This window comes from Podarcis raffonei, chromosome 15 (genome assembly GCF_027172205.1).
Source record: "Podarcis raffonei isolate rPodRaf1 chromosome 15, rPodRaf1.pri, whole genome shotgun sequence".
Taxonomy (NCBI): Eukaryota; Metazoa; Chordata; class Lepidosauria; order Squamata; family Lacertidae; genus Podarcis; species Podarcis raffonei.
Genome location: NC_070616.1, coordinates 9,910,936 through 9,936,390, shown reverse-complemented (window position 1 = coordinate 9,936,390; position 25,455 = coordinate 9,910,936). Strand labels below are relative to the sequence as shown.

Sequence of the window (25,455 nt, the reverse complement as noted above, 5' to 3'; positions counted from 1 at the left end):
GCTCTGCTTTTCAGGTGCAAAGGATCCGAGATCGTCTTGCAGAAGGTTGATAGAAGCAAGAGACTTCCTGTCTGCACAATGAATTTACAATGGAGATACATATTTAAGTCCATACTAAAACACTGTTTCTCTGATGAAAATAGGCACATCCTATTCAATGATGATGATGATGATGATGATGATGACTGGGTTGCCCCAGCCACTCTAGGCAGCTTCTAGCATACAAAAACATAATAAAGCATTACACATTGGAAAAACATCCCAATACAGGGCTGCCTTCAAATGTCTTCCAAAGGTTGCAAGGAGATAACCCCTGAGCCAAGGAGATAACCTACTTATCTCCTTGGCTCAGGGGTTTGCATAATTCCACACCCTCCAATGAAAATAGGGACGTCCTAAAGAAAAGAGGGGCATTCAAGGATCAAATCAGAAACCAGGATGGCTTCTGTAAATTCGGGACTGTCCCTGGAAAATAGGGACACTTGGAGGGTCTGTAAGTGCAGTAAAAATCTTTCATTAACACAGTATTACTACATCAAAGATACATTGGAGAACACACTCATCAGACAAACAAACTGGGAGGGGGCCCTGTGTTTACATTTAAATTATATTATATTCTTCTAAGATTACATTTATACCTATAAATTAGCACATGGGGATTTTATGCAAATCCGTGTCCTTTTGGTTGCATTTCCTTGTTTTGGCACTATGTAAGTAGTCAGTCTCTCTCTTTTTATGACTGGGCCTATAAACATCTTAGATGTTTGATATCGCTTCTGGTTGGGAGATGAGAAATGAATTCTCAAATGGCAGCAGTCCAGAAGTGAATAAAGTTCAGGATTCTAATACCTCGGGCAGATTCATTGTTCTGAGAAACTATCATCTACAACAGCAAGCCTGAAAGACTGTATCCCATCTCTTAGCCTGCAATGTAACCGCTCTGCCAACCTCTCAGTTATAAATGGTGTAAGGCTGTGAATGCCAAGTCAAAACTCAATTTCATCTCAGTTCATAAACCCTCCACTGCAAGGCCTTGGTTTAATCAGCAAATTTTCAACTGAAGGAGAGCAGAAAACAGTATTCAAAACATGCCAAAGGAGGGCAGAACATAAAGATATAAAAAGAGCCTTAATGAAAAAGAGCCTAGATGGCCAATCGCCCATCTAGCCCAGCACCCTGTTCTCGCAGTAGCCAACCAGATATATGTGGGAAGCCTCTGAGCAGGATCTGAATACAGGAACACTCTCATTTCCTGAGGTTTTCAGCAATTGGAATGGGATATCATATTCATTCCAGAGGAAGCAAAGGAACAGGGTCAAGTTCAAGTAGGGAGGGGTGAGACATTCAATTCAGCTTGCATTTCAAGGTGAATCTCTCAGATTTGCACTCCCTGAAGTGGGAACTGAAACACTGTCATCATTTGAAATGTGCAGTTATCTAAATTTTGCAACAAAAAAGAGAGCCTATATTGGGTGGGAGGGAAGTGTTTCAGAAAACAATATATTAAAGCAAGCATTCTCCTGAATTTGGATTTCCTGATCTAATTGCTTTGGATTTTTCAACTGTTTTAATTTTTATGATTTTTACTGGTTTGTTTTATTGTACCTTTTAATTACGGATGTTTTAATGCAATGATGGAATTGTTTTATTTTGCCTTTTAAGTGCAATTACTTTATAATAGTTTTTATACATTTAAACCAATTAGTAGCCATTCTGGCACCTAAGCTACACCCACACTCATCAATTTATTACAGGATCAGTTTTCCATCATCTCAATGCGTCTGTCTTGAACTATTTTCTAGATTACTGTGGTTTGAGATACAGCAATGTTGCTTATAATGACATCCGCACGGCTGCATTTTGCTCATTAATATAAAAATACTGCTCTAGAAACATGAAGAGGTATTTCTTTTTCTCCCAGCAAAATGAGGACCAAGTTGCAGTGCTGGTAGAGACGGAATAAACCTGGAGACTTGAACCTTCAATTCCCATTGGATTGGATTGCTTTCTTTTCAAGAATCTACAAGGCAGTTGGCCGCTCTCAAGTGGGCATCAATTTTTAATGCCCCCGTTGGCATTTGTGGATTTATACATGAGAGTGTATGTACTGATAGGATCTAAACCGGCTGTGGCTAACCAGAAATGAGATCTTGGGTTTATCAACTCAGTCTGCAGTGCAAGCGATTGAAGAAAAGTCAACATGAACAGAGGCATTGCAAATAAAATAGCCAGTAGTACCAATATGCTTTTTATATGGTGTGTTCACGGCAATGTTTTCAGCAGCTGCTAAACCTTTCAGGTAGCCTAACTAGGCATGTATTTTCCTTTTGAATCATTTTTTTTTATTGAGGTTTTCTAAAAAGCTATGAACAAGCGATTCTAGCTTACTAAATTCAGACGGACTGAAATTAATGGACCCAAGTTAGTCGTCTTCCTTATTTTCATTGGGTCTACTCTGCACAGGAAGAGCAACAAATGCAGCACAAAAATTGAAAGAAATTTTGTGCAACCCCAGAGAACCTGGAAGTAAATGGTCATATGCAATGTAACATAAGGTGAAATAAACCATAGAATTATCGTGGAATTATATAATTGTGAAGTTGGAAGGGACCACATGGGTCATCTAGTCCAATCTCTTGCAATGCAGGAAAAATTTTTTTTGCCAAAGGTGAGGTTTAAACCCATGATCCTGTGATTAAGAGTTTCATGCTTTACCAACTGAGCTATGAAATAAAGAAATAAAGAAAACTAGCATTCATGTTTTCTTTCCCAAGGGACAAAGATGTCACACGTGGATGCTCTTTGAACTTTTCATATATATATAGTGCCCATTTCAAGCTTAGACCATGCTAGAACCTTTTTGAACTCCAGACGCTGCCATGCCAGGTATCAATGATGGCCCTCTTTGAGTGTTTGTCCTCTAGACTAAACAAAGGAATGGGACTAAGAAAATAAGAAGAAGCTGCTGGGTCAGGCTAATGGCTCATCTTGTCCAACATCCTGTTCTCCCAGTGGCCAACCACTGTGGGAAATCTGCAAACAGGACCTACCTGAGCAAAAGAGCTCTCTCCCTTCCCTTGACTTCCACAAATAGTTTTCAGAAGCATTTCTGTATTTGATTCTGGAGGCAGAGCATAACCATTGCAGCTAGTAGCCACTGATATCCATTGGCAAGGATGACTGGATCTGTTAATTTGGTTCTCACATGTACAATCTTCAGTTCTGTTCTTATGTTCTAATCTCTGTGATATGTTACTGAGTGCTGATGGCATGGTTATGTCACCAGGTGGGAATATACTGGACAGTATAACAGAAAACAAATGAAAGCTTTGGCTGCGCGACGGCCACCGATTCATAAACCTAACTTCATTGGGATTTTCGGAGGCCCACAACATTATCTGAAACACTAATGCAACAAAAGCCTTCCTTTTAAATGGAGAATATTAAATCACAGAAATAAACCTCAATGTGCTCAAGGTTTTAATATCATTATAACTATATTTGCCATTCCCTCCCTGATGCTATATATTTCATTTAGATTTTTCACATTATATTTTATGGCCCACTCAGTAAGTCCATTAAACTACAGAGAAATGTTGCAGAAGCAGGAAGGAATCAATTTAGGCTCATCACAGCAATATGTACAATGCCCAGAAAAGCACCCAAGAAAATAGCATGATATTGCCATTTTTTAAAACATATATTTGGCCTCCTCTTGGGATACTACCAAACTTGGCATGATGGTTTTCAGGGTGGGGGGAAAGCCAGTGAAGAGAGCTGAGAGATGTTAGGAAGCCCCATTCCTCTCACAGAGCTACAATTTCCAGAGGTCCCCAGAAAGAGGGATTGATTGTTGAACTACTCTAAGAATTGTAGCCCTGTGAGTGGAACAGGGGTCTCCTAAAAACTCTCAGCATCCTTAGCTAACTACAGCTACCAGTGTGATAGGAATTTTAAGGTGTCATATATAAAAATCATATGTTCATAAATTTACAAGGCAAACACATACATAAGTATGTGTTCAAACTACATGTCTGAAATGGTAGAAGAGAGCAGTCCTGAAACCATTTTGACTCTCCCAAATTGATCTCAAATATTTCTCTGCAAGGAGGAAGGAAATGGGAATGCTCTTTGCTCACAAATCCTGTTTTAAGGGCATATCTGTGTACGAATAGGGTGAGCCTGTGACCTGGATTCAGGAACTGAGTATTTACTATCACAAAAGAATGGCCAGGATGCCCAGGTAAAAGCAACCAGTGACCATTATCAGGTATCCTGGCAGACAGGTTTTCTGCTGTAGACAGTCCTTTCAGTGATGTATGTATGATGTTTTGGAGAGCTACAGGGGAGGTAATTTTCAAATGTCTATATAAGAGCTTGCACACCATTGTTCTAGGTTACTCTCCTCTCTCTCTGCATGGGGTGAGTGGAGGACCCTGTTGCAACAGTTTAATAAAGTCCATGCTTACTAGCTGCTTTGCCTCTCAATATTCTCTGGTTGGCCTCTGTTATTTTCTCCTACCCATGGAGAACCTACTTAAGGACTCTACATGGGCTCTTGGTTAACCCATAAGGGAAAAAGGAGCAGCTTTTTCTTATAACACCAGGCTTATTTTAGAAAAGCCATGAGTTTTAAAATAGTCCAGTAGTGTTTTAATTACATGGTATGAATGTGGCCATTGCCTCTCAAAACACACATTTTTAAATGCATCTTGTTGCAGTTCTTCAGCTGAGAACTTTATTGGAACATTGTGGAAGAACAAAGGTGGAACACTGGTTTGGGAAGTACAGATAGCAAGCCCAGTTCATGGCTAGAAATGTGCAGATGTTGAATTTGTCTCTTGAAATACCAGGATGTGGACCTGAGACCTTCTGCTTACAAAGCATGATATCTGGGTTAGCTCAGTTGGTAGAGCAGGGCATTCTTAATGTCAGCATCATGGGTTTGAGCCCCACTTTGGGCAAAAAAAATTCCTGCATTGCAGGCGTTGGTCTAGATGACCCTCATTTTCCCTTCCAAATCTAAAATTCTATGATTCTATAAGCCCTGCCACTAAGCTATGTCCCTCCATCTGCAGCATAAGGTTGAGAGCACTGATGCATTGTTACAGGGATGATAGAAATAAATCTATTTAATGTGTGCATTAATGAGAAGCTGTTACCTGAGGACACGCTGTTTCATTGACAGCATGATTAAAGGGTTGTACAAATACAATAAACATTTGTATGAAAATTAGATTGTAACTATCCATTTACCAATAAATCAGGTATGAGCAGTTCAAAAGATCAAAGCAGTAAAACACTGCAATGCACAGAATGCCTCTCATAGTTAACTATGGGCTGCACCTGATGAGATGTCTTTCATACAAAGGCAATTTTATCAATGACTTCTTAAGAGGAAATGGCAGGACACCTTTAGATTTATCAACAGGAATAATCTAGAGAAGGGGTAACCAACAAGGTGCTCTCCAGATGTTGATGGACTACGACATCCATTTTTCCTGGATCATTAGCCGTGTCAGATGGGGTTGATGGGAGTTGTAGTCCAACAACACCTTGAGGACATCACATAGGCTGCCACTGGTCTAGACCAGACTTCCTCAACCTCAGCCCTCCAGATGTTTTGAGACTACAGTTCCCATCATCCCTGACCACTGGTCCTGCTAGCTAGGGATCATGGGAGTTGTAGGCCAAAACATCTGGAGGGAGGGCCAAGGTTGAGGAAGCCTGGTCTAGACCATATTTCTAGCATTTTAGTGCCTCAAAACTGGCTGGCTGTGAAAAAACAATGTATATTAGAAAAGATAGGTCTTTATTTTGGAAGAATTTCAAAGGACTGTAACTGCATGGTGTTACAGACCAATATTTAATAGAGTATTTGACCCCTTCTTTTCAAGATTAACCCAATACCACACATAACTGTGAGTTTAGATTATGTTTGATTGGGATTTTCTTAAGGAAAATGCTTGTCTGTTTCTACTTAAAACTTAAACCCCTTTTAAAAATCGCCTTCCGTTAATCCCAAATGTACATTACATCAAAGAAAATCCCATCATTCCGATGGAACTGAAGCTAATGTCTCCCAGCAGAGTTTTCCATTAACAAATGTGAAATTACACCAGTTCAAGTCACAGGCTACAGAGGAAAGATTAACTGTTTGTGCAGCTGTTACCCTCTAATCGAGAACTTTGGGGAATTCATCCGACTTCCCATTCTTCTTTCTGAAAGAGGTCTCTGTGATGCCTCCTGGTCTGCCTCCTGATGTCCCAGGAACCAGAGGAAGGTGATGTGTTGATCAGCCATTCAGGAGAGAGAAAGTGGAACTTAGATGCTGACAGTTAATGGCAAGATAGGGACCAATTGGGAGAGAGGAAGCCTGGATTTTCTTTGGGTTAGACTGGGACCAGGGAACACAGTTAGGGACTTTCTGTCTTGAGTAGGCAGAAATAACCTCTCACTATTTGAGTGGACTCAGATAGGGTTTATCTGTCAGTGGGATCAGATTGTAAATTGTCTCAGAGATTGGGATTTTCTATGGGCAGACAAGGTTCTGTCTACCTGAGGGGAAGGTAGGGTCTGTAAGGGTCTGGGAGTGTTTTACACCTGGCTTGAGAGCACTACATGTGAAAAGGATCTAGGAGTCTTGGTTGACCACAAACTTGACATGAGCCAACAGTGTGACGCGGCAGCTAAGAAAGCCAATGCAATTCTGGGCTGCATCAATAGGAGTATAGCATCTAGATCAAGGGGGAAGTAATAGTGCCACTGTATTCTGCTCTGGTCAGACCTCACCTGGAGTACTGTGTCCAGTTCTGGGCACCACAGTTCAAGAAGGACACTGACAAACTGGAACGTGTCCAGAGGAGGGCAACCAAAATGGTCAAAGGCCTGGAAACGATGCCTTATGAGGAACGGCTAAGGGAGCTGGGCATGTTTAGCCTGGAGAAGAGGAGGCTAAGGGGTGATATGATAGCCATGTTCAAATATATAAAAGGATGTCACATAGAGGAGGGAGAAAGGTTGTTTTCTGCTGCTCCAGAGAAGCGGACACGGAGCAATGGATCCAAACTACAAAAAAGAAGATTCCACCTAAACATTAGGAAGAACTTCCTGACAGTAAGAGCTGTTCGACAGTGGAATTTGCTGCCAAGGAGTGTGGTGGAGTCTCCTTCTTTGGAGGTCTTTAAGCAGAGGCTTGACAACCATATGTCAGGAGTGCTCTGATGGTGTTTCCTGCTTGGCAGGGGGTTGGACTCGATGGCCCTTGTGGTCTCTTCCAACTCTATGATTCTATGATTCTATGATTCTATGATTCTACGCATAGCCATCCTAGAAAGCATTCCAGCAGTGGGCCTCCAGGTAGGGAACGGCCACTCGGGAGACAATTTTCATTTGAACTACAGTGAAGTGGCTTCTTCTGAGAAATGAGAACCAAAACTTATTACACCTGGTACCATTATTATCAACCTTTAAGACCTGGGTGAAGAGGCAACATTTAGTTTTTAATTAGGATCATTTGGTATTATTATTATTAATAATAACAATCAATAAAATATATACACACACACCACCTACATGACAAAATGACACCCTAGGCTGTTGTCCCTTCTTATGATATCACCAGATAAGCACTTTTCATAAATAATGCCATTTTATTCAAGTAGTGTTGTTTTCAACCTTTGCATTTGTATGTTCTTGTTTTACCATTGTCAGTCTCTTCGAGGCATTTAATGTAGTAAGTGATGAATAAATGTAAATAAGAACAGCACAGTACACATGATTCATACATTGCAAGGTTTGTCCCATTAGGGAGGAGAGGAGAAGAAAAGCAATGTGTGTACGATGCATAAATCCCATTCCTAGCAACAAAAAAGAGCAGAAGAGTAATGTTGCAATTACTTGGTTCATAATGTAACTTTGTCCTGCTCATAATATTTTCAACAGCCCTGTTCTGCAATTCATTCCACCTTGTTACTGACTGGCAGGGTGCATTTGTAGCTCAATGACCAAAAGAGGCAGCCTCCTATTTAAGGGCTAGCCAACCACCTCCCACTCACTTCTCTTTGCAGCAGCACCTACTCTCCCTCTCTCCCTGTCTCTCAGTGTGATTTATTTGCTCACTTACGGCCTGAGTAGGAATGTTTGGATAACACATGTTTTGGCTTGTGGGTTGATTTTGTCTCCTAGGTAAAGGTAAAGGGACCCCTGACCATTTGATCCAGTCGTGACCGACTCTGGGGTTGCGGCGCTCATCTCGCTTTATTGGCTGAGGGAGCCAGCGTACAGCTTCCGGGTCATGTGGCCAGCATGACTAAGCCACTTCTGGTGAATCAGAGCAGTGCACGGAAACACCATTTACCTTCCTGCCAGAGCGGTACCTATTTATCTACTTGCACTTTGACGTACTTTCGAACTGCTAGGTTGGCAGGAGCTGGGACCGAGCAACAGGAGCTCACCCCGTCGCGGGGATTCGAACCGCCGACCTTCTGATTGGCAAGTCCTAGGCTCTGTGGTTTAACCCATAGTGCTAAAATGCCCAAAAATGTGTTTGTTGGGATAAATTGAAATGCAGATAGTTTTCAATGAGAATTTAAAAACCAGAGCAGTGCACGGAAACGCCATTTACCTTCCCGCCAGAGCGGTGCCTATTTATCTACTTCCACTTTGACATGCTTTCAAACTGCTAGGTTGGCAGGAGCTGGGACCAAGCAACGGGAGCTCATCCCATCGTGGGGATTCAAACCGCCAAACTTCTGGTTTAACCCACAGCGCCACCCATGTCCCATGTCTCCTACTCCATGCTAAATAGCTGCTTGGTGGCACTAGATCAGGCATGGCCAAACTTGGCCCTCCAGATGTTTTGGGACTACAACTCCCATCACCCTAGCTAGCAGGACCAGTGGTCAGGGATGATGGGAATTGTAGTCCCAAAACATCTGGAGGGCAAGTTTGGCCATGCCTGCACTAGATGGTCTGCCATGTTACTTAATTTGGTCCCAGTGGGCGATTAGGTGCAGGAAGGGGAACAGCTTTATTTCAGCCCATTGATTCCCCTTGAGCATATTTCAAGGTGATGGGTTGGTCCCAAAGCTTGCTACTGGGGTTCTGGAGCTGGATTGGGGCCACCTTTGAGGCAAAACTGCCTCATCTGCTTGGTGCTATGGGAGTCCAGGGGATGGTGATGCAGCAAGGCCTTCCTATTCACCTTCATGGTGTGGCCTGGGAAGAGGGAGGGGTAGGCTGCATAGCCATAACACTATTTCCTGAAGGCACAACTTTTATGCTACACAACTTGTAGAAGACACCTGAAGGCAGCCCTATATCAGGAAGTTTTTAATGCTTGAAATTTCATTATGTTTTTATATGTGTTGGAAGACACCTAGAGTGGCTGGGGTATAATAATAATAATAATAATAATAATACATAATAATACATAATAATACATAATAATACATAATAATACATAATAATACATAATAATACATAATAATACATAATAATACATAATACATAATGACCATTTCCAGAAATATAGTGAAACACTGAAAAAACTGATTCGTCATTTCTGAGTTTGCTTCCAGAAGAAAGCTAATTTGCAAATAACACTGAAATAAGCGCTAACTTTGAGCTATACTCTGCTATATTTCCAGAAATGGAATTTATGTTGTGCGAAAACTCGAATATAATGCAGTTACTAACAGTTAAGGAAACATCAGGAAAATGGAATAAACCGCCATGTGAATGCAGCTTACCTTTGATATCAAAGACCTATGACCTCCTGACTTGGCTGGGCTGACATAAGGTCAAAAGTTTCTATTTTCCTTCTCTTGAAAGGTTTACAGGATGCTACAAGTTTGCATCAAATAGACAAGGTCTTTTGACTGTTTAATCACAGTTTATCTTTGTCTGGAGGTACAATCTGCTAGAGAGAGATTATCCTATCACTCAAGGAAAGCGATTATCCTATTAAGGGTGATGAAATTGCTGATTGAGCAACTTGGACATTTCCTGGTAAATCCCTGAATTTAGGAAATGCCCATAAATAACACTAATTGGAACAGTTGATAAAGACACTCTTTGACTTTTAAACCCTGCTTTAATTTGCATTTGCTAATAGATGAAGCTAACCTAGAAGTATTCCTTGGTTAAGAGTTGGATGTTTAGCCAACATTCCTATGGCACCGGAAAGTGTAACATATATATATCTACTCTAGCTTTGTCCCCTTTCTGGTCAGATAGCCCAAACTCCAGTTATCCAAACCCTGGTATTCATCCAGCTAGATGGTTGCAATGCATTATATATGGACTGCCCTTGAAGACATTCAGACACTTCAGTTATAATATAACTGGCGGGAACTGTTACCATGTTTGCTCAAGAAGCTGTGTATCTGATACACATCTGAAACTGATTCCAGTGTCCTGTAAGCATTTCTATCTGGTACAAGAGAGAATTGGGGTATTAGTCTGGTACTAGGGAACCACTTCCCACTGCAGGACAAATAGCTATACATCTGGTAGAAATGGTTCAGAAAATGAGAACTCAATGAACAGGAGCTATGTGTGGAAGCTTAGGATCTTTGGGATAGAGCAGGTGTAACCCTACAGGCATTGCTGATCTACAACTCCCACCAGCCTCAGCAAGAATGGTCAGTGGCTAGGGATGGTAGGAGATGCAGTTCAGAAGCACCTGGAGGGTCAAATGTTTCCTATACGTGGTTGAGAAAGCAGGAAGAAAAGACAAAACTGGCTTCAGGGCTTAATCAAGAAAGGGAGTTCATTAACGAACAGACCAAGAAACATTAACTTACTTGATCAAGTTAGATGTGACTTTAGATGCATCTTTGTATTTAACATAAACATTAGTTTGAAATGCAAATATCTCTCCCTGGGGTTCCGATAGTTACTGAGGTCACAGCAGGTGGGAGGGGGAGTTCAATCTTTTATTTCTATTCTGTGGTACTAATGAAAAGTTATGCCTCCAACGCTATTTACATTTTCCAATTTTGTGCTGGGGGGGGGTTCCTAGAGAAAGGCCACAGTATGTGGCTCTCATCCACACTTTGCTTCTTTCACCCCTGAGAAGGCTTCAGATTTAGCTTTCAGTCAAGGTCAGATCCACCCACACTATACATTTAAAACACATTCAATGAACATTTAAAGCACATAGTAAAGGTAAAGGGACCCCTGACCATTAGGTCCAGTCGTGGCCGACTCTGGGGTTGCGGTGCTCATCTTGCTTTACTGGCCGAGGGAGCCGACGTACAGCTTTCAAACTGCTAGGTTGGCTGGAGCAGGGACCGAACAACGGGAGCTCACCCCGTCGCTGGGATTCAAACTGCCGACCTTCTGATTGGCAAGTCCTAGGCTCTGTGGTTTAACCCACAGAGCCACCTGTGTCCCTCTTTAAAGCACATAACTCCTTCCAAAAAATCTTAGGGACTGTAGTTTGCTAAGGGTGCTAGGAGCGGTATTTCAGTTATAGGAAAACTACAGTTCCCGTGATTCTTTGGGGGAAGTCATGTGGTTTGAACAAGTATTTAATGTGCTGTAGATGTGTTGTTTATTTATTTCATAAAATTTACACACCGCTTGATTGTAAGAAACCTCAGATAGGTTGACAAAAGATAAAACAGTAAAATTAAGGGAAAAAATTACAACCCTGCTTTAAAACATGCAATGGTTAAAATACTAAAACGGATTAAGATGACCTCAACTTTCTAAATATCTGGGTAGACTTGCCTAAACATGTATGGTGTGGATCTGCCTTCAGATACCATCCCTATATAGCTACAATAGGACGGAGGTTTCCAATCAGCAAGGCTCACTGGGAGTTCTCCATGGTGCTGACTTCCCTGACCTCCACTAATAAAGACCTGTGGGGGAAGCAGTTCAGCCAAGCATCTCCAGTGTGCAGTTGACCTATAGAGGCTGGTCTGTTAGAGTGAGTGGGGGCACTGCCCTACCAATGCCAGTCTGCCACCAGCCAATACCTATCTCCCAAACCTCTTTCTTACAACCAACTCAGGAGGTGGTCATGGCTGTCAGCTTCTAATTAGTCTCAGCGTTGCCCTGCTAGAACTCAGCAGGGAGGAGGAGGGGATCAAAACTAGAAGTACTTGGCCCTACCTCTCATTGGTTCTGACTTCGGCTCCCTGCCTTCCACCCCATCAATCCAAATAGCCAGCAGTGGAGTTAGCTCTCTTCTGGGCCAGATTCCTAAGCAGGCTGACTCCCCGAGGTTTCCCCTACTGATCCTGTGCGCCCCAGACAGATTCAGACAGCTCACTGAACAGTCAAGGTAAAGGGACCCCTGACCATTAGGTCCAGTCGCGGATGACTCTGGGGTTGCGGCGCTCATCTCGCTTTATTGGCTGAGGGAGCCGGCGTACAGCTTCTGGGTCATGTGGCCAGCATGACTAAGCCACTTCTGGAGAACCAGAGCAGTGCACGGAAACACCGTTTACCTTCCCACCGGAGCGGTACCTATTTATCTACTTGCACTTTAATGGGCTTTTGAACTGCTAGGTTGGCAGGAGCAGGGACCGAGCAACGGGAGCTCACCCCGTCGTGGGGATTCGAACTGCTGACCTTCTGATCAGCATGTCCTAGGCTCTGTGGTTTAACCCACAGTGCCACCCGTGTCCCTCACTGAACAGTAGCACCTACATTAAAGGAAATCTTCATAAGCCACCTGTGATATGGTATGGGGAAGCTTAGCATAATAAATGGGTGGGGAGGGAAACCAAGTTAGACTGGGCATATGTCATTGAGTGAACTTTAATTGGCTCTTTAAATGCTAAATATCCCTTTGGGTATCTGCTTGTGCAGAACGTATATATACAACCACATTCACACCATACATTTAAATCACTGCTATACCACTTTAACAGTCACAGGTTCCCCAAAGTATCATGGGAACTGTAGTTTGTTAAGGATACTGGGAATTGTTGGAGACCCATATTCCCCTCACAAAGCTACAGTTCACAGAGTGGTTTAACAAAGGAACTCTGGGAGTTGTAGTTCTGGGAGGGGAATAGGGGTTTCTGAGCAGCCCTTAGCACCCTTAACAAACTACACTTCCCAGGATTCTTGGAAAGAAACCACGATTATTGCAGTAGCATGGGAGTGCTTTACTTGTATGGTGTGGGTATGGATGTGAATGTGGTTTTCCAGATCAAGTGCTTTAAAGACTTCATGCTTGAAAAAGTTTCCACAACTGGGAGAAGATGCATCTGATTCAAGTAAACAATCAGATCAAATGGAACGTTTTTTAAAGGGGCAAAAAATCAAGGTTAAATAACAACTCCCCCACCCTCCATTTCCAAATTATCCCATGATAATTATCCACGAGGCTCCTTCTCTCCATGTAAACAACTATTTATGTGGGACATGCTCTCAGCATGATACATGTGCAAGTCCTCCCAGCGTCCAATATTTCCGTCTTATTTTGTTTTAAAAAGCAGCAAGACGACTCCTGTCCAAATCCTTCCCAAGGAACCCAAAGTAAACACATATCTCAATAATGAAAGTGGTCATTTTCACTGGGGGAAATTCCACCCAAATAAATAGAGGCTACAAGTCTGATTGCAAAGATGCAGGTGCCCAATTTCATTTGTAAAACGATACCTCGTTTCAAAGCATCCCGGAATGGGTTTTAGAAAAGGTGAGGTCAACTCACCCAGTTCACCTGCATCAATGAACTGCTAACATATCCCCCCAGAAGCACACCAGTAGGGTGGGGGGAGAGTAATAGGGATAGACTACAGTTCTCCCCCCTGAATGCAGCTAAGGGGGAAGGCAGCTTGCTCGATCCCAAAGGTGGCAAAGCACTGCAGCAGAACTAGAAAAAGCATATAAATCTTACCTTATGGGGAAAGGAGGCAGATTGACTTAATCTGAAGGCACCTGAAGAGAGTTTTGGACCGGATCCTAGCTGTAGTAATTGAAAGGGCCGCTGGCGTTCAGGAAGGGATCCTGGTGGTATTGGCTAAAAATAGATTTGGATGGTCTTGAAGGAGCCGAGGCTCTGCTTGGAATAAGAGAGGGTAATCTTAAAGGCACAGAAGAGGCTTTTGAAAGTAGAAAGGTAGAAAAGCAATGCTTCAACATGAAAGGAGTGCAAGAGTAGATGTCTATGAATACCAGTTATGTAATACAGGCTACTGGAGGCTGCAGGAGGGGAGAGTTGCTGTTGCGCTTAGGTCCTGTTTGTGGGATTCCTGGAAGAGGCTTCTGGTTGGCCACTCTGAGAGCACAATGCAGGGCTAGAGGGGCTACTGGCCTCATCCAGCAGCCTCTTTGAAGTGAGTGCACATGCTGCTAGCTACCATGCATATGCATCCTGTAGCTTCTTGCTTGCTTGATGCAGTTTCCCACAAAACAGCTTCCACCTGATTTGCAAATGTAAGCTGTGTGGGGTTTGGCTTTATCTACTGCATTTATGTCCTACTTGTTTTCTCCAAGGAGCTCTAGGTAGCCTCCTCATTTAATCCCCACAGCAACCTTATGAGGTAGGTTAGGCTGAGAGACAGTCAGAGGCGGAGCAAGGTGGGTTTGATCCCTAGGGGGTGACATCACCATGGACGGCGACCCCCTAGGACGTGCGCCGTTGCACCCCCATGGGTGGCTAGCCCCACCCCGGCGGGCCGCTCCAGGTGCCAGAGCAGCTAGCTCTGCCTCTGGAGACAGCGACAGGCTTTCATGGCTGGGTGAGGATTTGAACCCTGGTCTCTCAGGTCCCAGTCCGACACTCTAGGCAGCCATTGCACATGTGCAGAAGACAGCTCATGTCCAGATGAACTGGAGTCAGGTGGGGTTGCAGGCACCGGGAAACAAATCAGTTAATGTGCAACTGGGTGAAGGACATCATCATCCCTTTTCTCTGGTGTGCACAACATTGTAAAAATCCAAACTGAAATGAAGAAGAAGAAGAAGAAGAGTTTGGATTTGATATCCCACTTTATCTCTACCCTAAAAGGTAAAGGTACCCCTGCCCGTACGGGCCAGTCTTGACAGACTCTAGGGTTGTGCGCCCATCTCACTCAAGAGGCCGGGGGCCAGCGCTGTCCGGAGACACTTCCGGGTCACGTGGCCAGCGTGACATCGCTGCTCTGGCGAGCCAGAGCCGCACACGGAAACGCCGTTTACCTTCCCGCTATAAAGCAGTCCCTATTTATCTACTTGCACCCGGGGGTGCTTTCGAACTGCTAGGTTGGCAGCTGCTGGGACCGAGCAGCGGGAGCGCACCCCGCCGCGGGGATTCGAACCGCCGACCTTTCGGTCGGCAAGCCCTAGGCGCTGAGGCTTTTCCCCACAGCGCCACCCGCGTCCCCCATCACTACCCTAAGGAGTCTCAAGGAGTCTCAAAGCAGCTAACAATTTCCTTTCCCTTCCTCCCCCATAACAAACACTCTGTGAGGTGAGTGAGGCTGAGAGACTTCAGAGAAGTGTGACTGGCCCAGGGTCACCCAGCAGCTGTATGTGGAGGAGCGGGGACGCGAACCTGGTTCACCAGATTACAAGTCTACTGCTCTTAACCACTACACCACGCTGGCAGCAACAACCTTGAATGTTACTCTGTGTATAGTTTTTGGACTTAACCACAGTTCCCTTTGTTCAGCATATTCTTCTGCTTCTCCTGTGCCAATGGACGTTTGTTATGATTTCGTGGGAAACAACCGGTTTACCTGGAGAAAGCAACAGGGCTGAAGAAAAACCTCATGGACCTGTGCTGAGGAAGCACAGAACAAGCAGAGGTATGGATGAGCCCTTAGACTGCCAATGGAGGAAGCGTGTAAATGTGGTCAGGGGGCAGGAATATCACAACTATCTTCTCCACTGCAGTTGTGTTGTTGTTCCTTCCAGTAGTGGTGAATCATGCCAGATCCATCAATACAATGCTACATTGTGGAGTGCTCCTCTTCCGGAAACTTGATTCAGCCTCCACTTCAACTCCAGTTTTCTGCCCTTCCCAAACAGGCACTGAGTATTCAGTACCTGCTGATCTTCACTGGGCTGTGTTTTTTGGGGGGATGGGGTGGGGCAGTTGCTATGGAATTAAAATTGGCCACAACTTCATTAAGTTTCAGATGTAGGGAGACCTTGGCTCAGGCATTGGGCGTTTATCCTTCCCAGTCCCCAGCTGGGGATCTGGGAGACATCAGGGTTATCCAGAATGCGCGGGGATTGGGCTGGCTCTGGAGAACATATGTTCAGGCAGAGAGCCCGCTCCCCCATTTTGCCACCATCGCAGGGGAGAGCAATGACAACCTCTTGGTGTATGTCCAATGCCTCCCCTCAAGATCCCTTTAACGGGGAACCCTGGGATCACTGCCGCAAGGGGGCGTGGGTCACCGCTTCACCCCCCCCCCCCCAATTCTGTAGCATGATAGCTTACAGGATGGAGACCTTGCTGGCATGTTACACCAGCAATGAGAGATCTGAACCAGGCCAAGTTCAGTATGTTACTATTAGTAGATAATGGCCTTAAAGCTTGGGACCACTTTACCTGTGAGATTGCCTTATCTCATATATGTCCACTTGACCATTTCATTCTGTTACAGATGCCACATAATACCCATTCTGCATTTGTAAGAAATCAATCTGTGTGGCAATACCTGCAATCAAGTTGTGAATGAATCTAACTACTACTACTACTACTACTACTACTACTACTACTACTTTATTTATACCCTGTCCCTCTGGCTGGGTTTCTCCAGCCACTCTGGGCAGCTTACAGCACATATAAATAATTCTTCTTCTTCTTCTTCTTCTTCTTCTTCTTCTTCTTCTTCTTCTTCTTCTTCTTCTATAAACTAGAACCACAATATTTTTGTTGTTGTTTAGTCATTTAGTCGTGTCCGACTCTTCGTGACTCCATGGACCAGAGCACGCCAGGCACTTCTGTCTTCCACTGCCTCCCGCAGTTTGGTCAAACACATGCTGGTAGCTCCGAGAACACTGTCCAACCATCTCGTCCTCTGTCGTCCCCTTCTCCTTGTGCCCTCAATTTTTCCCAACATCAGGGTCTTTTCCAGGGAGTCTTCTCTTCTCATGAGGTGGCCAAAGTATTGGAGCCTCAGCTTCACGATCTGTCCTTCCAGTGAGCACTCAGGGCTGATTTCCTTCAGAATGGATAGGTTTGTTCTTCTTGCAGTCCATGGGACTCTCAAGAGTCTCCTCCAGCACCATAATTCAAAAGCATCAATTGTTCGGCGATCAGCCTTCTTTATGGTTCAGCTCTCACTTAAGATGCTGTCTAGGTTTGTCATAGTTTTTCTCCCTAGAAGCAGGCGTCTTTTAATTTCATGGCTGCTGTCACCATCTGCAGTGATCATGGAGCTCAAGAAAGTAAAATCTCTCACTGCCTCCATTTTTTCTCCTTCTATTTGCCAGGAGGTGATGGGACCAGTGGCCATGATCTTCGTTTTTTTTGATGTTGAGCTTCAGACCATATTTTGCGCTCTCCTCTTTCACTCTCAATAAAAGGTTCTTTAATTCCTCCTCACTTTCTGCCATCAAGGTTGTGTCATCTGCATATCTGAGGTTGTTGATATTTCTTCCGGCAATCTTAATTCTGGCTAGGGATTCATCCAGCCCAGCCTTTCGCATGATGAATTCTGCATATAAGTTAAATAAGCAGGGAAACAATATACAGCCTTGTCGTACTCCTTTCCTAATTTTGAACCAATCAGTTGTTCCATATCCAGTTCTAACTGTAGCTTCTTGTCCCACATAGAGATTTCTCAGGAGACAGATGAGGTGATCAGGCACTCCCATTTCTTTAAGAACTTGCCATAGTTTACTGTGGTTGACACAGTCAAAGGCTTTTGCATAGTCAATGAAGCAGAAGTAGATGTCTTTCTGGAACTCTCTTTTTCCATAATCCAGCGCATGTTTGCAATTTGGTCTCTGGTTCCTCTGTCTCTTCTAAATCCAGCTTGCACTTCTGGGAGTTCTCGGTCCACATACTATTTTATCTATCCCTTAAAACACACACACAAAAATTATTTTCTGCAACTCTTCTAGCTTATTGTGTTTAATATTCATTACTTGTTACATTTATATCCCAGCTTCCCATAAAAAAGTAACTAAAACTTTTAAGGACAAAAAGACCCTTAAAAATCCACATGATGTAATAAGAATTAGCACAATAAAACTGTGTGCAAAACATATTAAGAGCATATAAAATGTCAGAAAGAAATGTCAGCCAGCTGAAAACATAATTAAATTAAAAAATGTAGCTTAAAACAGAGCTCAGCAGAGATTAACGAGCACTGTATATTTAAAGCACAAACACATCACTTTAATAGTCATGACTATCCTGCCCTCACCGAAATCTGGGAACTGTCTTTTGTTAAGGACGCTAAGAATTGTTAGGAGATCCCTATTCCCCTCACAGAGCTACAGTTCCCAGAGTGGTTTAACAATCAGTCCATCTTCTATGTGAACTCTGGGAATTGTAGCTCTTTAAAAGGCAATTGTACATGCAATTACAATGCAGAAGTACAATTGAAAGGGTTAATCCCAAAGGGAGTACAATTGGTAACTTGGACTAGGGGAGAGAGAAGAGGTTTGTGCTCCAGAGGGAGAGATTCTGCCATTTCCAGCAACTTAGAGAAAAATGCTAACTCAACAAGCACAGGCTTTTAAAGCGTGTATAGCCAATTACAGGAGCAGAAGGCAGAAATAAATATGGCAAGAGATAGAAACACGTTTGATTGAAGCGATCTACAAAGAAGGAACAACTGAGCTTTGAAGGCAGCTAAATAAGCTTTCTTTCAGCCTCTGGGAAAATAATTAACACCTCAAAATCAAAGGAGGCCAAGTTGGAGTATTTAGCATAGCAAAACAACACTGCTAACTAGCCTTATTCTCTCTCCTTCCTCCTCTCCACTCCAACGAAGTATGGGATACATCAAGGATGGAGATTCTTTTGGTTTGGGCACCAGATCTTTCTTTGGCCCTTGTGGGTCAACTTTGGCAACCTCTGTCATTGACCAGCAGGTTGTGCATCTCACTTTTCACAATGCCTTACATTAGGTTATCTGACAGCCAGGTTCTTGGAAACCTCAGTGCTAGGGGCATTGGCAAACAGTAAGCATAGGGCTGTTGTCTTTGTCAACGACAGTGTTCTCGAAGCTACAAACATGAGTCTGACCAAACTGCAGGAGGCAGTGGAAGACAGGAGTGCCTGGCGTGCTCTGGTCCATGGGGTCACGAAGAGTCGGACACGACTAAACGACTAAACAACAACAACAAAAGCATAGGGCTAACAAAATGCTCAAGTTATAGGAAGAGCAGAAAGAAAGGTGTCTTTTGCTAGCATCAGCTGTGAGGAAAAGTCTAACCATTAGATTAACAGAGGCCATACCTTTCAACATTTTTCCAATGAAAATAGGGACGTCGTATCCAAAATGCTTATAATAATTATTTGACTATTTATACCCCACACATCTTACTGGGTTGCCCCAGCCACTCTGGGCAGCTTCCAACATAATTAAAACATAATAAAACAGTAAACATTAAAAAACTTCCCTATTCAGGATTGTCTTCAGACAGCTCAGCGGTTGGATAACTCCATACCTTCCTTTTTTAAAAAAAATATTTTTATTAACCGGCCAATCAAATCAAATCACATCACATCACATAAATTCCGAATTACAAAGCTGAATTTTAAATTTTGTTGAGGGGACCCATATTTCAAGATCCTAAGGGGGATTCTGATCATCTTCTTGCTACTGCGTTAATGTCCAAATCAGTCCAAACAAAGTTCATAATTCTATCCAGTCTTATCTTGCTGTTTCCACATCACATCTTGTTCATATATTTTCTCTTTTTTCTTTATGATCTATTCTGATAGTCTCCTTAAGCCGATAAACACCAATAATAATCCTGTGTGAATTTTTCCGTTCTTCCAATCCTCAAATCGAGATGGTTTCCATATATCATCGCCTTCATAAATAACATCGCTCTTTCCATCATTAATTACAGAACTGTCGTTCTTAAGTCCCTCTGAGGAGTTTCACCCACAATATAAAAACAGCTCTATTTCTCTATTTCTCCTCCCAGACTTAAGTCCTCCGACAGAACTTCACAACATGGCGACGGTATTTTTAACTGCGTCATTCCAAATCCCTTATACATTCCACGCTCTTCTTAAAACATGCTTTGGTTCGAAAGTTTATCTCCACACAGCCTTAAATCCACAGCTTAAGTCCTTACAACGACATTTCTGACTTGTGACTTGTGTCTGTGGGGGGGGGGATTCTTGTTTAATCACATAAAGGAAAGAAAGTTTTTCCCCCCTCCCCCATCAGCCCCTTTGCCATACCGAGTCTTGGCGTATCTTCTCATGATTTATACTTGTTCCTCCGACTCGTCTTGTTTTATCAGAGATCTCTTCTGTTAGCAGTCTTTACTCCCCCTCCTTCCTTGAAATATGTGCATTCGCTTCATCCAAATTGTTTCTTTTGAAGTTCTTGCAGCTAGTGGTGCGGATCAGAGACGGCGTCCAGGAGCGCCGAAATCCCACAGGAGGGCATTGTGCCTAGTCCCCCCATCCCCACAAATTCGGGGGTGGTATAGGGCACAGCAGGCAAGGGCAGTCCCCCCCACAATCCTGGGGGGGGGTAGGGAGGCTATTTACTCCCATCACAGCCTCCAAATTACCTCGTGTGGGTCAGAGAGATGTTATTGTCAGCCATCTTCTGATGCGCCCCTAGTGGCCCTTCGGATAACTCCATACCTTCCAACATTTCTCCAGTGAAAATAGGGACAGCCTAAGGAAAATGGGAATATTCTGGGATCAAATCAGAAACTGGGACGGCTTCTCTAAATCACAGACGTCCCTGGAAAATAGGGACACTTGTAGGGGTATAAATAGTAAAATTATCATTATGGAATGGGACGTCCCTATTTTCATCAGATAAGTGTTAGAGGGTATGTCCTTGGTCTCTCTACAGCTTTTGATATCAATGATAGTATTCTTATCTAAAGCATCTTTACTCTGCTTCTCAGCCCCAAAGTGTCACAGAATGGCATATAGCTCAATAAAGACAAGGGAGTCCCTGCCTTCATCCTTCTTCTGGACTTGGCAGGAACTGTTTAGTGGTGGCTTGAGTTCCACCTGCTGGATAGGTTCCAGAAGGTAGTACTGAGGGACTGCAGCTCTGTCCATAGTTTCTGTCCTCCAGGGAGCGACTCACAGGAGATGTGGTCCAGGGTGTGAATCACCAGTATGGTACCCCTGAGCTCTGAAGAGCTCTTGGTGTCTTCCCCAGGCACCCACTAAGTCTCTGAGCTCCCCCTTCCCCCAAACTCACTGTCTTCAAATCAGAAGCTGGGATGGCTCTTGTAATTCTGAGACTGTCCCTGGAAAATTGGGGCACTTGCCTACCACTTTCCTTCTCAGATCAAATCAAGGTGCTAGCTTTGGCTTTTAAACCCTTAATGATTTGGTACCAGAAGATCTCAGGTATCACACATACATACACCCACACACTCCTTTGTTCCATTAGAGAGGCTTGTCTTTGAGTTGCATTGTAGCTGAAATGAAGTGTGTAAGCGTCCACAACAAAAGCTACTTTGTTACGGGGCTCAGGATTCAGATCAGCATTCTGAAAAAAAGTATGTGTTGTTCCCAGACTGCCTGCTTTTATGTGGTTGGTGAAGTCAACATCATCATTATTATTATAATTATTATTAATAATATTATTATTAGGGGGAGGCTTTGCTCTTCCTCTGTCCATGATTGATTATGTCTCTGCCACTGCTGGTTTTGTTGTGAGTTCGTTTTTTTAGGATAAGCAGTTTGTTCATTTGTTTTAAATCTGGGGCAACCCACCTTTTATACCATTGTAAAAAGGTAGACTAGAAAGAGATTGATAGTTAAAAAGAAAAAGAAAGAAACCTAATATGTTATTACTGCATATAACTGTAAATGAATTTTTAAAACCAATCCCCTAGTACGGATGAGGTCTGACTCATGATTTTTGAAGGCATATGTCTTGTAATGCTGCATTAATCATAAAGACAGAGACATTTATTTTTAAATAACAATGATTCAACTGACAGGATCCCTGCATGATAATTGCAAGGGTTCCATTATTCATATATATATATATATATATATATATATATATATATATATACACACACACACACACACACACACACACACACACGAGCTTCAATGAAACAAAATAGGCAGCAATCCTGTGATTTAGATTGAAAACAGCAGTAGGTGTTGAAGGAGAAGATAAAAAGGAAGAGGACTAATGATGAATGGATATGTGTGCCTTTCTTCAAAAGACCCAAACTGAGCTTTGAATCTTGGATCTTTTCTTCCCGAACCCAGTTGGGAGACTAGAACTGTCTTGATGGTCGTTTACTCTGCTCATGCAAAAATGATCTAAGATCCTCTTGTTGCCTTGAGAACATAAGGCAAGCCCTGCAGGATCAGGTCCAAGGCCCATCTACTTGTTCTTTCACTGGACAGCCAGATGCCTTATGGGAAGTTTGCAAGCACAACAACACACTCCCTTCTTGAAAATCCCTGTAACTGACGCCAACAGTGGAGGTAGGCTGTGCACTTTTTCACCTCTTTTTTTTTTTTAATATTTTCAATTACATTATTCAATTACATTCTTTTTTTTCCCCTCCCCCATCCAGGACTTCCTTCAGCTCCCCTCTCTGGTTTCTTTGCACATATTATTCTCTGCATATTCTAAAATTATACATATCCTTGCCTTGTCTATCATATATTCAACTAATAAATTTGTGTATGTTTATTCAAAACCTGCCAAGGAGTCCAAGTCATTTTGTTATCTTTTTAAGTAGTTTGTGAAAAGTTCCCACTCTTCCTTGAAGTTATGATTGTCCTTGTCACGCAGTTTATATGTCAATGTGGTCAATTCCGCATAGTTCATCAATTTTTTCTTGCCACTGTTCTTTCATCGGGATTTCCTCGTTCTTCCATCCTTGTGCTAACAAGACTCTTGCCACCGTTATAGCATACATAAATAATTTTATTTTTCTTGGCAGGTCTTGTCCTATAATTCCTAACAAAAATGCTTCTGGTTGTTTTACAAATGTCATTTTAAACATTTTTTTTCAATTCGTTATATATCATTTCCCCCCCCTTTTTTTAAACTTCTCTACATTCCCACCACATATGGTCAAAAGTACTTTCTTTTTCTTTACATTTCCACCATATATTTGACCCAGCTTGCGCTTTTTCACTTCTTGAGGCAAAATGAGAAATGCTGTCTTGCCCTGCTGGGCAGTGGCGTAGCATGCAGGAGGGGCTGGTGAGGGCCATTGCCCTGGGCACATTTTTTTGAGGGGGCACTGTGGCATTTGCCCTCCTAGGTGACATCATGCTGGGTCATAAGGAAAGGGTTAAATGAATGTGAAGCGATTGGCCAGTGGGAACCCAAGGGGAGGAGTTAGAGTTAGTGTTGTTAAGGAGTCAATCAGGTGTTAGAGAAGAGAGAGAGAGGATACGTCTGTGGGTTGGGATAGTTTGATGTGAGTGAGTGAGAGAATCTGTTAGGAGGAGTCAGTTAAACAGTTGGTATAATCAGTTAGTAATTAATAGGAAGGTATAGGCCGGTAACATGAAGGTATAGGCAGGTATAGGGATGCGGGTGGTGCTGTGGGTTAAACCACAGAGCCTAGGACTTGCTGATCAGAAGGTTGGCGGTTTGAATCCCTGTGACGGGGTGAGCTCCCGTTGCTCGGTCCCTGCTCCTGCCAACCTAGCAGTTCGAAAGCACATCAAAGTGCAAGTAGATAAATAGGTACTGCTCCAGCGGGAAGGTAAACGGCATTTCCATGTGCCACTCTGGTTTGCCAAGATTTACCCACTCTGGAAGAATGGCAGATGAAAGTGATGGACTATATGGAGTTGGCGGAAATGACTGGCAGAATCCGTGACCAGGGAGAAGAGTTGGTGGAAGAAGATTGGAAGAAATTCAAAGACTACTTGCAGAAATACTGTAAAATCAATGAATGTTAAAGTGATGTCGGACTGGACCTAAGTGGACTTAGTAATAAGATCAGTAAGAATATGTAAAAATGGTTTGATAATTGGTTAAAGTATAAAGATGTAAATTTGTTCAAACATTGAGTTAAATTAAAAAAAAGGATTTGCTGAATTAATGATGTGATTGGGAATACAAAAAAGGGAGGTGTGAGGAGGTCAAAGAAACAAGCTAATGAGAATTCTGGAAAATGTGAAAAATTGATTTGTTTTTTAATTATTATTTTTGTGTGTGTGTGTTGTTATGTGTTTTAGTCATTTATTGTTGTATTTTTTGTAATTTTTTCTTTTTGTATGTTCTTTTTTGTTATGACCTTTTTGTTTTGTTTCTTAAAAAATCTTAATAAATATCTTATAAAAAAGAAAAGGAAAAACCATGCAAAAATGCACTGTATTAGGGAAAATTGGTTTGTAAAAATGTGTATATTAGGCAAAATTGCACAGAAAAATCTGTTTATGAGGGGCAGGAATCATACAAAAATCCTGATGAAGTTTCATGAGGACCTTTTAACAACAATAACAACCTGGTGTGGAAACATGGAGAACTTAATTTAAGATTGAAAAAAACCTGAGAAACTGAAAGAAACTGAAATTGACAGATTTGCTCATTCCTAGTCTCAGCTGTGGATGTTAATTGTCTTGTTTATAATAACTTCTCTCTTTGTTCAGGTATCCTCATATGCATCTTTTGTATCTTTAGTTTCCTACTCCTCTTCCCTCATATCTCTATAGTTTCAGTATCTAAACCTGTGGGCAGTACCCAAACCTCTGACTTTCATTTACACACAACACCTGCCTTGTGTGCCAAATAATTAACATAAACTCCGTTTCTTTTCTCTGAAAATCACAATAAAAAGGGGAAAATAAATTATGAAATAAAGGGTGATTGGAAGCACTCATGGTCCGCTGTTGCGATGGGCTTTTTGATAACCTGTTGTAAAATCCTGGCAAACTATTTGAAGCACAGTAAGATTCGTCTGCTGAATGTAACGCTCAATAAAGATGATTTAGTATAATCGCATTTGAAAATTAAACAGTCTTTCGAAAGCCACTGAAGGTGTGGTGAGGAGAGCGTAGATCTACGAAAAGGGTAATTATTATATTATGGATTTTCTTTTCTTTAACCAAGGCCTTTTAAATTGTCCTGTCAGGAACCTTGCCTCCTTCAAGTGGGACTTCTAATGTTTGAGTTTTATGTCAACATGATAATTGAATAGTCATTAAAATTCCAAGCCAGAGAGACAGAGAGAGAAAGGTCAACAGAACCGGTTGACTGAGTCCATGCAGCCTGCAGAGTTATTTTATTCCCCCGCTCCCGAAGGCTCTCTGCACTTGCTTGGCTTGGCTTTTTGTAACGCATTAAAATAAACTGTCCTATAAAAGCGAGGCAAACAGCTGCTGCCCTGCGTGGA

General features: G+C 42.6%; 1 protein-coding gene across 1 annotated transcript in view; it reads right to left on the bottom strand.

Moving 5' to 3' along the window:
• The window catches only part of CALN1 (calneuron 1), a 142,219-nt gene extending 128,231 nt beyond the window's left edge, over window positions 1–13,988 (bottom strand). Inside the window, exon 1 of the mRNA XM_053366781.1 lies at window positions 13,865–13,988. The gene's annotated coding sequence lies outside the window, so the exon portion shown is untranslated. The remainder of the gene's footprint in view (window positions 1–13,864) is intronic.
• Window positions 13,989–25,455: the final 11,467 nt, after the last annotated feature.